The sequence below is a fragment of the Fukomys damarensis genome, unplaced genomic scaffold (assembly GCF_012274545.1).
Source record: "Fukomys damarensis isolate Sample0158 unplaced genomic scaffold, DMR_v1.0_HiC HiC_scaffold_30, whole genome shotgun sequence".
NCBI lineage: Eukaryota > Metazoa > Chordata > Mammalia > Rodentia > Bathyergidae > Fukomys > Fukomys damarensis.
Genome location: NW_022900942.1, coordinates 30505712 through 30519736, shown reverse-complemented (window position 1 = coordinate 30519736; position 14025 = coordinate 30505712). Strand labels below are relative to the sequence as shown.

At 35.2% G+C, this 14025-nt stretch overlaps 1 protein-coding gene across 3 annotated transcripts in view; it reads left to right on the top strand.

Annotated features, from left to right (window-relative positions):
• Rab27b (RAB27B, member RAS oncogene family) overlaps window positions 1-14025 on the top strand; it is a 148920-nt gene that overhangs the window by 95709 nt on the left and 39186 nt on the right. The window lies entirely within an intron of this gene.

Here is a 14025-nt window from a genome sequence, read left to right as displayed (position 1 = left end):
AAAAAAAAAAAAAAAGACGATGGTGAATAAAAATCAAAACGATGATAATGTGCTTAGGGTGTCATCCTGGCGAGGCTGATTAGGTATTTCTTTCCTCGCACTTCTTCAGGAGAATCAGCCACAGAGAAATCAAGAGTCATGTCTGCTTTCTAATTTTTTTTTTTTTTTTGCTGTTACTTTCGAATTCTGAGCGAAGCGTTGCATCCACTAGAGTGTGTGTCTGTGTTCGTGCAAGTGGTCCCGATGTAGTAGTGCCCAAGATCTTCCCCCTCAATGAAACATTATCTAATTAAGCCTTTGAAAACTACTGAAGCAGGTGAACTGTAAACAGTGTCCGCCTTCCAAGGAAAATGATGTTTGGCTAAAACTGGGTTTGGTTAAAGCTGTCAAGCCTATAATGTGTTTACTGACTTCTCAGTCAAGATCTAAAACTAAGGATTTAGGATTCCACTTGTTTAAATGGCACCTTATAAAATTGGTTAAAATGAATTACAGGTTGTCTCAGGATTATTAGTAACAACATTATTTAATATCATAAAGATGTGCATTTGGATTGATTTCTATTTAAAAGAAAAACGTTCATACTTCTCAATTTTTAATTATATTTATACGCACATTTGTAAACAAAATTTTGAAAAGTTAACAGAAAAGATGTACTTCGTCATTATTGCAGACTCGGGGATATAGGCTTATTGGATTTTTCAGGCTATTTTAAAGTCTACATTGTAGTTATAAAATAAGTGTCACACTTGTCTTGTGCCACCCCACTCCCCAAATAAATAGTTATTCTTCATACTTTCCTAGCCTAATCCTCTACCTAAATGAGATCAGCCACTCTTAAGGTCAAGAGGGAATTCTTACAGATGACAGAAAGGAGTACTATAGACAGATGGCTTAACATTAAACTATTTGGTTTTATCTGTTTAAGAACTGACTATGAACCTCCCATAGGATGTTACCATCATCACTTTCAAAAGAAAACAAAACATTTCCGATGAAACTGGATGAGCCTGTTCTCATAGTTGCCAAAATGGAATAAAGGGAATCTGTCACATGTAAGCCAAACATAGCTCTCTTTTATCATGGGTCATTTCTGGCACCAGCACTTTTGACCCCATAGGGAAGGCAACCCTATAAAAGTGATTTCCTCAGCTTCTTAGTTCACCATATTATACTAAAATTACCTTCTGGTTTCAGAATTGTTGTTCATGTAACTGTTCTTCTGGAAATGTGGAGGTCATCCAAAGTCCCAGGGGGTTCAGAACAGAATTTTTTTTTTCTGTTTTTACCCTCATTCTTGGAAATCTTTGCTTAGATTTTTCATCTCTCTGATCAGTAGAGCACGAAATGTAGACCAACTATTCTCATAAAACTTGTGTCACAATTAATCCTGCTTCTTGAGTTGATTCATCATGGCTGGTTAACCAACAGTTCAGCTCTGAAGCAATTATTTGTAATGTTGAGATTCAGGAAAATAATTACAATAAAAGCAGACAAGACAAACCAGATATGTCCTGTGAAAAGTATATCACTTTCTAAATATGGCCGCCAAAGGGAGAATGATTTTTTTCAACTCATTATTATAGTAAGTGTATATAGGACTTAAGATTTTTCTGTGGAAATACGAATGAGGAACATAATAATAAACCTATTTTATGTGGGAACTGAGAATACTAATTTGTTTAAGTCCCTTCACAATCGTTATTCACATTCTCCAACTATTAACCTTCTCTCACTAGCCTTCCTTAAATGAGGGACACTTGTCTAGATTACCAATAATGACAACACTTTAACAAATAGCCAGGTGAAATCTTCAATAGGTCCAGTCTTTTTTATTTTATTTTATTTTTCAGTACCAGGGATTGAACTCTGGTCCTTGCACTTGCAAGGCAGGCCACTGAACCGCTGAGCTAAATCCCCGGCCCAGGTCCAGTCTTTTTAACTAAGCAAATGTTCAACACATTAAGAAAAATAATATATTAAATTGCTTGTTCATTTATTCAACAGATACTTATTTATAGTGTCAAACACAACTCTGGACTCTTGTGTAGAGAGCAGTAGAGAAAACAGACAAAATTCCTAACCCTGTGGAGCTTACCCTTTACCTGGGAGACAAAAGCCAAACAAGATAAGCAAATATAATCTATGGTACATTAGAGAACAGCGCTAAGGAGAGATTATAAAGCTGCAGGTGGGGCATGTGTTGATGCTCAGTTGCACGGGACAAGGAGTGTTAAAATTCTATATTAGGTGCCAAGGTGAGGCTCCCTGGACAGTCTTTCAGTACCTAACTAAAAGAAGCAAGGGAATGATCCTGGTGGACAGGAGAAGAGGATTCCAGACTGAAGAACAGAAAGCAGAGGTTTGCCTGGCATCCTCCAAGGACAGCAAAGACTGTACATCCACATGGGGTGTGGGGTCAAGATATAGGGAGGAAGGATAATAGGGTGAGAGCGTGGAGGGGCTTGGAGATCCTATTCTCATTTTGATTTTGGGTGAAATGAGAAAAACTATCATTTAGATTAACCTGTCAAGCTTTTATTTTTGACAGATACTTATTGAGCATGCTATGAACTTTATTATTCTGAGCACTGTGGATAAGAGAGGTTAATCAAACATACACAGTCTCTATCATAAAAACTACTATCATAAAAACTGCATCCCATGGTGGGGAGATGAACACAGAACTAAATAAAAAAAATTAACAATTCTGTAACTTTCAGTGTTATTAAAGAAAACACATGCTAAATGATAAAATAATACAAGAGGCCTGGAAGGGACTGTGTGTGATTCAGTGGTCAGAAAAAGCCATGGGCACTGTTTTCAATTTAATTTTAATTTTACTGACACATAACAACTGTACATATGTATGGAGTACAATGTGATGCTTCAGTACACATATGAGGTTGGCCCTCTCTCTTGTTGGGTTCAACCACGGATAGAAATATTTGAAAAAAATTACATCTGTATTGAAAATGTGCAAGCCTTTTCTCTCATCATAATTTCCTAAACAATACAGCATAACAACCACCTCCATGGCATTTATATTGTATTGGTATTATCAATGAGCTGCAGATGATTTTAAGTATACAGGAGGATGTGTGCAGGTTGTGCCAATATAAGGGACCTGAGCATCTGTAGATTTGGTTATACTTTGGTATCCTGCAACTAATCTTCTGCTGACTATACGTTGTGTAATCAGGATATTTAGAATATTTACCACCTCAAATATTCATTATTTTTTGTGATGAAAGCATTTGATACCTAAGGAAGTAATGTTTTATTTTAAAAATATCTTTGGCTTCGTTTCTACAAGAGTAGAAAGACTAGAGAGGAGGCTGTTCCCACACACCAGAGATTGGAGTGGCATAGATTAAATTTGGGACAGCGGTCATGGGGAGAAGTAGATTCACTGAGAAAACCTTAGAAAGCAGAGTTGGTAGGTCTTGCTAATAAACTGGACAAAGGTGGAAATGACGGAATGAAAGAGTGAAAATGATCACCAGGATGCATATTGATGATCCTGGGCAGATGTGAAGCCATTTACTAAGATGGATATAGCTAAGACAAAAAGTTTTAAAAAGGAAGTAAGGGGGCTGCCAACTTCGGAAAAAGTCATCCCAATTTACTGTGTTGACTTGGCATTGTACAGAAATGGACAACCATATTGGTCTAGAAATGTTAATTTATTTTTTTTTCCATGTGTACAGGGGTAACACATCGCACTAAATATGTAAGGTCATATCTATGTGGGTTTGATTACAGAAACTAATAAAGTATTCTCTAAATAATGAAAAAAAGCATAAGATAAGACTATAAGAGCGAGAAGCAATTTAAATATGTTCAGGGACCATTTTCATCTCCAGAATTAAGGATTATTTTGATGCTACATCATTGCCTTTTCTCTTTTACTTTCCTTTTTAGTTTTATTTTAGGATTCCCTACTTTTAATGTTCATACAGAGATTTCTTTAACTGAAATACCGAATAGTTTCTTTGGTGTGAAAAACTATAATAGTACACAGGATCCTAATGAGATAATTAATAATGTGAAATAGGAAGTAAAGGGCTAAAGGTGTAGGGAAAGTGGGAAGGGTGGGGGAAAGGTAATAAGGGAGAGGAAAAAAATATGAGAAACTGAAAAAATGGAAATAAAGTGTTTGTAAATGGGGAGGGGAGGAGGGGGTGAAGGGAGGGCAGGGACAAGGGGAAAAATGAGAATCAAGACCTATTATGTAAAGGTACAGAATCCCAGTGATGAATGTAATTGTATTGTATACCTAGATTGTACCAATAACCTCAATAAAAAGACAAAGAAAAAGGAAGTAAAGAATCTGTTTCTAGACACATTAGGTATTTATAGATATCCAATAGAAATATTCAATTGAAGTTTTGAATATATGAATCTGGAGCACTTAGAAGTCACAGCTGAAATTTGAAATTTGGGGGTCAAGTTCTTATGGGTGCTATTCAGAGCCTTGGTCTTGAGGAGGATTACCTAGAAAGATATTCAAGAAAGAAATAGAGGCCTGAGAATCATGTGCTTGCTTATCCTAATGCTCCAGGATCTTGTGTAGTACATACAAAGAGTCAGTAAAAAGCCAATAAAGTGGGAGATAAATTATCAGGGGACACTATAATCATGAACTCTAGCCAGGAAGTTTTTCAAAAATGGTCAGTGGTGTCAGATGTTGCTAAAATAGAGAATGGCAGGAGGACAAGGATGTGGTCATTTCCCATGACCGTCTGGAATCCATGGCAACTCTGATTAGAGATAGACTGCTCAAAATAAGCTATCCAGAAAAACGAACTTAAAACACCTTAGAAGTAGCATTTTGCCTAACCCCAAAGAGAAAAAGAGAAGAGAGAGACCACTACATAAACTCTTGAGGCTACATTCAGGGTCTAATCCAGTGATGGAGAACCTTTGAAAGCTTTCAGCAATAGCAAACAGCTTGCTGTGGCATGCATGCCAAAGGTTCACTGCCACTGAATCAAGTCAGTTTTTAAAGCTGATTGGCAGGACAGATGGACAAAGAAATACATAATTAGAAATATCAAAGTCTGTGAGCAGTCAGCATAGTTTGAGGAAGAGTAAAACCAAACTGAGTGGGCTGGACAAAATATTAAGGAAAGCCAAAGGTTTTTTTTGCAACATTTTTCAAAATGAAGCAGTGAATAAGGAAGTCATCCACATCTGCAAGTGAAATTTCTCCATTTCTATTTTGCCTCTCCTTTCCTTATTCAGAATAGGATTAAACAACACTGAGTAAATTAAAATCAAAGAATATTGTGAAGTCATTATGGCTGCGAGTAGTTTACTTAAATTGCAGAGAAAAGAATAAGGATGGGAGTGGTAAAGAGGTCTGTTGTGAGGACATTGCATCTCAGTTGACAACTAAAGAATGTCTCAGTGCCTGATAGGGGACGGATTCAGAAAGAATAAATCCAACAAAGCAAAGCCAAAAATACAAATAGCCAAAAATGTAAGAACATCTTTGGGTTAGTATAGCTATATTAAAAGATACTAAGATCCACCCACATAATTTTGTGAGCAATTTTATATAGGTCAGATATAGACTCATAAATTAGTGGGAGTTAAGCCATACAATTATTTTTAATCTATTATTAATCTATCATTTTCAGTGTCGCATAGTATTTAGCTATGGACATGACATCTAGTCTCTAAGACCTTGATTTTCCCCTGTGTAAAATGAAAGGTATTATTGACTATTTTAACAGTCCTACTGTCTAACTCTAGATTTTTTGTATTGTTTTGTCTTGTATTTTTGAGAGAAAGTCTCACTATGTAGATGAGACTGACCTGGAACTCACTATGTAGTCCAGGCTGGTCTCAACTCACAGCAAACCTCCTCCCTCAGCCTCCTGAGTGCTGGGATTACAGTCATGTGCCACCAAGCCCGGGCTATCTAACTCTAGATGTGAGTCACCTATATTTTTAGCTTCATGTTTTAGCCTTTTCTCTTTTTGTAATATTCACATATCTATCCATTTTGCAAGAAGCTAGATAGATGTCCATAGATATAGACATATATGTGCGAATAAGTAGATATATGTGAGTGCATGTAACACAGATATTAAAAGAAGAAATATAAACTCTATAAAAAAGAAGAAATTCATTTAAAAAGGTTTAGGGAGAAAGTACAGAACTTTATTTTAGTATTCTGTCTATAGCACATAAATCTATTTCTAATTATAACAAACTAAGGGTCAAGACAATCTGTTTTCTTGTGGCTTCTTTAGCTTTCTCAGAATAATGGAACTGTCTACTGAATCTGACCTGAGGGATACAATAGAATAAGAATAATTAGAAAAGGCAACGTTGATTTATATTTGTTTAGTCTAACTTAAACAAGGCAATCAGAACCTGAGATGTTTATTAAAAGATGCACTCAGTACTTAACATTCACTATTCAGAATGTTATTTTTGTAAAAGAAATGTGTTTTTGATAAATATTTCTGGGTATGTTAAGGTATTAAAATTATAGACTAAAATTAGATTTTTCAAAGAGAAAGAAAAACTGGGCCTATCTTAGTGCCCAAAAAAAAAAATCAACCAAAAAAAAAAACTTTTTAGAGTCAGGAGTTTTAGAGTCACATATTGATTTAGGTGTCTCCTTGGACTCACTCAACCTTTTGATTTTCTGCATTTTCCCATTAAGTGCTGCAAAATGCAGGAGTAATGCAACTGGTTTGCTAATTTCTTAATTCCTCAAATAAACTAATAGCTCCCACCATTCACTTATGGAAATCATTATTCTCAATTCCTGTGCCTGTCCTTTTCCTCTCCTTTTGTGATCATAATCTTCCTAAAGTTAGCAATGTCTACTGTATTCTCAAGTACTACCTGCTATGTTTTGGACGTACATGCTTCCAGTAGAAACAATATAGAAAACAACACTGGAAACATCTTAGGAAAAAAAAACACGGTAATAAAATATTCTCATATTTATAGCTGAGAGGGAAAAATCTTAAATAATGAGGGTGTTTTATGAGAAGAACCTGTTGTTTAATCTTCAGCTGGAAACAGGCCACTTAGATGAAGACCACATAGTAGTAGTAATAAAATGAACAAGGAGCTTTGAGTTTGCTTTTCTCTAGGACTTCACTAAGCCATAAACAGGTGCCACTTATTTTGAAATTGGCCAACACAATCTTCCCAAATCCCCTCTGTTTTATTTTAATTGTTCATTTAGACACTATAAAAACCAAGACCACAAAAGGAGAACATGCACCTTGCTACTAATGCTTTGGATATTGTTAATCTGGGCTCCCTGTCTTGACCCAGGAATTCACAGATTTAAAGAGAGCTCATTTTACCTGGGATTATAGAGTATGTCATTAGATGAAGGAGAGGGAAAAATGAAAATTGGAGGGTAAGGAATCTAGTCCAGTATGGTTTATCCTCCATTAGGGAAGTTATAGGAGCCTGCATATGTGGTCTCCTCTGCAGACGTGGAGAAGCCCTGGGGTGCATCTGTTGCCTCTGGAAATGCAGAGGAAGATATTAAATTCAATTTATCTGTAAAATCCTATGTGGTAACAACAACTGGGCTGCTACAAAGAAGAATTACCCTTGTATTACATTTTTCTCTCCAGTTCCCAATGGTTATTCTAATCAAGTGTACCTCACGGTTTTAACTCCTTAAAGTAGTCACCCTTTCAAAATCCACTTTGACTTTTCAAGTAGTCTCATGCATGAGGCCAAGGAACCAGAAACAAATTCCAGATTCTTTGCTTGCAGGAAGGTGGGGATCAGAGTGACTTTGGAGAAACAAAGCCTTGAGATGTAGCCTAAGTAGTCTAGAGAAGTGGAATCACACATGAGGGTGAAATCTTGGCACCTTGAGAATAGAGAACTGATTGAAAATAGAAAAGAGGGGGCCGGGAATTTAGCTCAGAGGTTCGGTGGCCTGCCTTGAAAGCGCAAGGACCTGAGTTCAATAACCGGTACAAAAAAAAAGAAGAAGAAGAAGAAGAAGAAAAGAGATAATCTATATTCATACATATTAATGATTCATTTAAACAAAGATATATTATTTGCACCCCAGTATGTTTTAACCGGTAGAAATATTATCTCCCTTACTTTTTAGGAATCATATTCTTCAAAGTGTGTAGAAATTAGAATCAGAGGCAAAAATAGCTCAAAACTGCTTCCCATTTTCCCCCCATAATAAACATGTACGGTACATGGTCATTAGATCCAAAGGTGAAAATAAGAAATCTAAGAAATATTGACATTTGGTGGGGAGCACAAATTCTGATGACTATAGGATAATATAAACTAAGAAAAATGCCAAGTTAATGTTTAAAATGGAAATAAAAGACCTGCTCTCCATGTTAAAATTGCTACAATTTCATCTCCCAATATAATTTTTGTCTGTCTGTAATTTTTACTTAAAAATTCACGAAGTATCTACTCCATGTCATCACTCTCTTTGGTATTTTTGGTTTCTATGATGAATAAGAGGTAGTTTCTGCTCTTAACTTAGAATCTGGTAAAATAGAGAGACATAAGCAAGTAATTTTAGTATAACCGGGTAAGGTTTCATTGCTCATTTTTGAGTGTCGTTATTGTGATAATAAAGAATTGGTTAAGGCTGTCAGACTGAGAAATGAAAAAGGTCTGAAATTAACTCAGAAAATATAATATTGGGGAGGAAAAAAGTCAGATTAAAGAAATAATTGATAAAAGTGGACATTGACAAGATACTTGAGGAAAGAAGACATTTTTGAGGCCTAATTTTCTAATTTTCTGAAAATTATGGATCAGTAGTGATCCTGGAAAATGAAATCATGCAGAGAGGAGGTGAGGCAAGTTGAGGGAAGAAGACATACAGCACTTGAGGTTCTTATGGTCATTCTGTTGGAAATGACAAAAAATGACTTCTGGAATTTGCCCTTCCTAGGTTATGCTAGTAATTGAAACTGGGATGCAAATGATCACTGAAACTCATTTTAACAAATGACATTTGTCCCTGGAAAAGAGAGGAGAAGTAGCCACAACATTGGACTAATAACATTAAAATTTTTATTTTCTGTAGACACTACTCTGGTTTGGATAATAATGACATTAAAGTTCTGGAAGAACTTATGAAAATGTAATGTTTCTAGTTACATATATTTATTATTATCTTGACTGTTGTTCTTAAATTGGAGGGACATATTAAATATGCCTATAGCTCTGAGTTTATAAGTACGATATAATTTATCCTGTTCTGTGGGATAACAACTCTAAGTAACATTTCCTTGCCCTATGATTGTGTTTACCTGTATTTTCTCCTCTCTCCCCTATTAAATCGACTAGAATATGTTCAAGTACCACTGAATGGAAACGTAGCAGATCCCCACAGTGAAGGAATCTATTGATTTGGGCTCATTAATATCAGGCGGTAATACTGATACCCAGCCATTATTAGTTTAAGAAGAAATGAACTGTTTAGTTTCCTCAATAGTTTTGTTTTAGTTCTGCTTTGACTACATTTATGACTCTTTTAACCTCAAGACCTACTTACCAAATCATAACAATTATGTATCTTGAGGCTCAAAAAGAATTAAAGAATAATTTTCTAATAGGAATTGTTTTATAGGTTACAGTAACATGGAAATTATTGTAAAGTGATTGAGTGGAAAAGCGTGTCAAATGATTGACCAAGTTTAGGGAAGTTATTCTCTTCATCCTATTTTCTCTTCTCTACCCTATATCCACTTCCATGTAAATATTTTGTCCAGATCATTATTTGCAAAAATGTAGGAGACATTCTATTATGTTTACCTTAATTTTTTTATGTTGTGATTTCTACCACAAGTATTTGTAATTATTAAAATTTTAATATGAAAATTTAGTGCATCTCTAATTGCCCAATTTATATGCTTTCTGCAAAACTCTGTTAGGGATGTATCATTTAATACATCTAGTTCAGAACAACTGTGTCTTTAATAAAAACTCCTTGTAATTTGCCAACATCTCATTTTTCATTCTCTAACTATTATAGACAGAAAACCTAAATCCTAAAAAACAGTTAAATGACTCATGTTAAACATATAATCATATCTACATACCAGTCAAGATTTTTGATTAAAAACCATGTCAATTTTCATCCTTCTTTTTTTCTGGAGCATTAATTTGGTTAATTTCATTATTTATAAGCTATTATCCAACTGTGAGTCTTCTAAATTATACTCTTGTAAATTCATCCATATCTCATATTCTCTCAGAAAAGATCATTGTGTTGTGTTTCTTTCTGGTTTGAGTTTTGATTATAGATAAAATAACACAGGCACAGATTTCATGTTTTGTAAAAAGTTTCTGGACTTGTATGAAGGTGTAATGACAAAATATGAATATGTGGGCATAAGTTCTATTACCAGGAGTGGAGGATGTGCTCTTACAGCTCCTGATAAACATTTGTGAATCACTTTAAATAACTATCTGACATGGTTGTTAAGGGTAACATAAGCCCTTGACTAAAGATTGACAATAAGCACTGTCATTTTCATCTTTGAAATGTCACCCCAAAGCATGCATTTATTACAGGTACCAGTTTCGAAGTCAAAGCTATTGTGCAAAGACATCAAAAGTTTGGTAATTTAGTTTCATGTGGTATCATTTTGCAAATTATATTTTTTTCTTACCACTGCCTTCTATTTGGAATTTTTTTTACATGTAATTTGTTGATCTCAGGACTTGTATATCATATATATGCAAAGCATGAAAAAATTCGGAAGAGGGGAAAAGTATATAAATAGTCTTTCCATTGTAGACACACTCTTTTTGTGTCCAGTTTTACTTAACAAGGTTACCAGAACTAGCTCAAGCAATGATTTAAAGGCAAACTGAACTGGATAACACAGATAACAGTTATATCTTCTCTAAACCATAGGGTTCTGAGTGAAAGGGAATATAAAGACAGAGAAGCAAATATTTTTAATCTATGAAGTCCTTTTGAAAGCATATTGAGAGCATACCTCAAATCCAACATTAATAGAGACAACTTTAAGGAGTGGACCAGATGATGAATAATATTATTTTGTTTTTTAAATGCCACCTGTCACTTAATTCCTATGACCTTGGGACCCATTCACTTGGGCTGATATGAATTGATACTGGAATTAAAGAGGGGAGTGACTATTTTTATGATACCCATTCCGGTGATGAGCTTCCAGAACTACTTTTCTACCATAGCAATGGTGTCTATAAATCTGTAACATTCTTAAGAATAGTTATGAAACTTAAGAATGGTCATGAAACTTCCTTAAGGAAGAAGCAAAAGATGCCCTTTTGCAGCCTTCTTAGAGAAATGGTACACTCTTCACATTTCCTATTTAAGTGGAAGCGATGATCATTTTATAAAGCCAAGCATTTCCTATAGTCCCTAAACTCCTTTTGAGATAGATAATTTTATTACATGTCTATTTTATCATACAAGTAAGATTGTCTCTTTGAGTCTTTTCTCTTTGTCATTTACTGAGGCTAACTGGAGAAAACTTTCTTTCTTGTCTAAATCCCAACTAAAATGATTATCTCTCGATTATCTCATTGTCTGTGAGCCTATCTTTTCTTTCTTTTAAAAATTTTCCTATTGCTTAGTATTATTTTGTTGCTCTGAAGCTGGGGAATCACTGACTTGTTGACCAGTTCTCCTGATTAATTTTTGCTAAAGTAGCCATAGTGGAAAATATCTTATACATTATTCTTCCCAGTAGGCATATTTGCTTGTTTACATGTATAGCAAAAGTCCAAATGCTGGATCTTAGAAGTTCCAACTTGAACTAGAATTGTTAGAGAAAAATTTGAGACAAAAGAACTATATTAACCAAAGGTAATGTGGACTATGTGGTTGGAACCACTACGGCTTGGAATTTCTAAAGCAGCCTCCACTTCAACTTTCCATGACACCAACAGAACTAGTGCTAAACAACTGTTTAGATCCCCGGTTCTGAACACATGCTCACTGACCCTTCTGTAAAAAGGGTCCTTGGTCTCCCTGCTGTAGTCTGTTACCTCTGTCCTTGCAAGGCTAATTGGCTTTTGCATAGAATTTAGGCTTCTTCACCATAATACATCAATATAGGTATCTCTGACAATAAGTTCTCAGTCTCCCACCTATTGAGTGAACATTAAAAGTATATGTAAATAAATTCAGTGAGCTAGTAGTTGCTGTAGCAATTCTACACCCTGAAGTAGTAATAATTCATTAACTGGTCTGTGTGTTTTCCATCCAGAATGGTGACTTTTTTTTTTTTTCTGAGTCAACCTTAGACAAAAACTAGAATATGAGGTTGGTGTATAAATAACTGTAGGCTCTCCAAACACACCCAGAACTGCAAACTAAATGTCCAACCTCACAGACACATGATAGCAAAAGATTTCATAAGTATTGGTAATTTTAGTGTAATCGTTAACGCCATTTGGCTTCTGAATGTTTTCCTCTAGGAAAGTAGGCCCCAGTAGCCTATGCAGTCCCATTGCTAGACTGCCAGCCTAGAAAAACAGACCTATGCTATAGAAAAAATTAGTTCAAAAGAGGTCACAGCTTGACGTTCCTGAAAGACAAAATGTACCTTGCTCATGATCGTGAACAAATGATATCCTGCTTTTACTGCACCAACACGCTGGGAAATGTGAGGCTTCAAGTTGTGTCAGATGTCTCATGGCAAATTCTTATGTAAGCACCAACCCTATAGCAAGACTCATTCACTCATCATGGGAAAGTCGGGTCCTGTATTTTTTTTCTTTCCATTTATTCATTTGATGAATAAATGTCTATGTGTACCTGACTTTTCTTCAAATGATATTCAATTTCAAGGCAGTGACATTTAGAAAGCTGATGTGGAATTGGTTGTCACACTTGTTTGTAAGAAAGGATATGTAAATGATTTCTTGCTTAGTCTACCTTAAGGAAAGTACAGATCAGATCATATGTCATTGAAATGCTTAAAGATATTTTACAAACATAAACAGAAAAGACCAGTATAATTTTTAAAGTAAATTATTATTTTTATTTTTTCTAAGACATAAATTGCTAATACCAAGTCTTTTTAAAAATATTTCTTCAAAATTCTATAATGTTTGGCCAAACTGTAGCTATATATTTTTTTCAGGTAATAAAAATTAAGATATTTAGTTAAAAATGAATATTGGCAATCTCCTCTCTGATGACTTCATCTGTATGCTGATTGCTCATTCAAACAGGTTTAGCCACAGTCTAAATAAAGGGCAGGAAAGCTAAGAGGCATGGAACGAGAAGAAAAATTGTCCCATAGCTGCAGAGGAGAGGGAGGAACTCCTTGCTAATCCGGGTGGAGTCTGAGATAACAAGGGTGCAACTTCAAGAACCAGCCAAGTTCATGAATACAGCACAGTGCACAATTATGGTTTGTCTATAAATCCATATCCTCTTCGGGATACAGCTTTTAGAAAAAGACATGGAATTAGCCATAAACCATAATAAATATCTATGAATTAAAATACCTACAGAGCTCAGTAATGCCAATAATTGCTATAACTTTCACCAAATTAAAGATTCATGAGGTTTATTTAGTGCTGGAGACAAGTCAAGGACAGACAGAAAACCAACTGATGAAGCACATTCAGTTCATGAGCTGATTGTTTTTAATTTAGAACTACTTCTTAAATAGTTGGTCCCTGAAAACCTACTATGATGCAACGCCCTAATTAAGTAGCTGATCTGCTCTTTAAGTCCTACAAAATTCACGTAGACCTTTTTCTTTCTTTTCTTCTTTTTTGGTCTTTCCTTCATTTTCTGTCCCACCATTGGTGTCAGTGTGAAAAAGGAGGTATGGCAGAGGGGGAGTGAGTGTTCCAGGTTTAATAACGTTTTTCATCATGCAGAAAAGCGAGTCTCCCCTTACAACTTGATATTCTGGCAGTTTGGCACAAACTCTTTGTATATTAGCCAGCTTTCTTCTTATGCTTATAAGCATCACAATGTTTGATCATAGCTTGTCTATGAGTCCCTACAGAGATGTTCAGAAAAACATA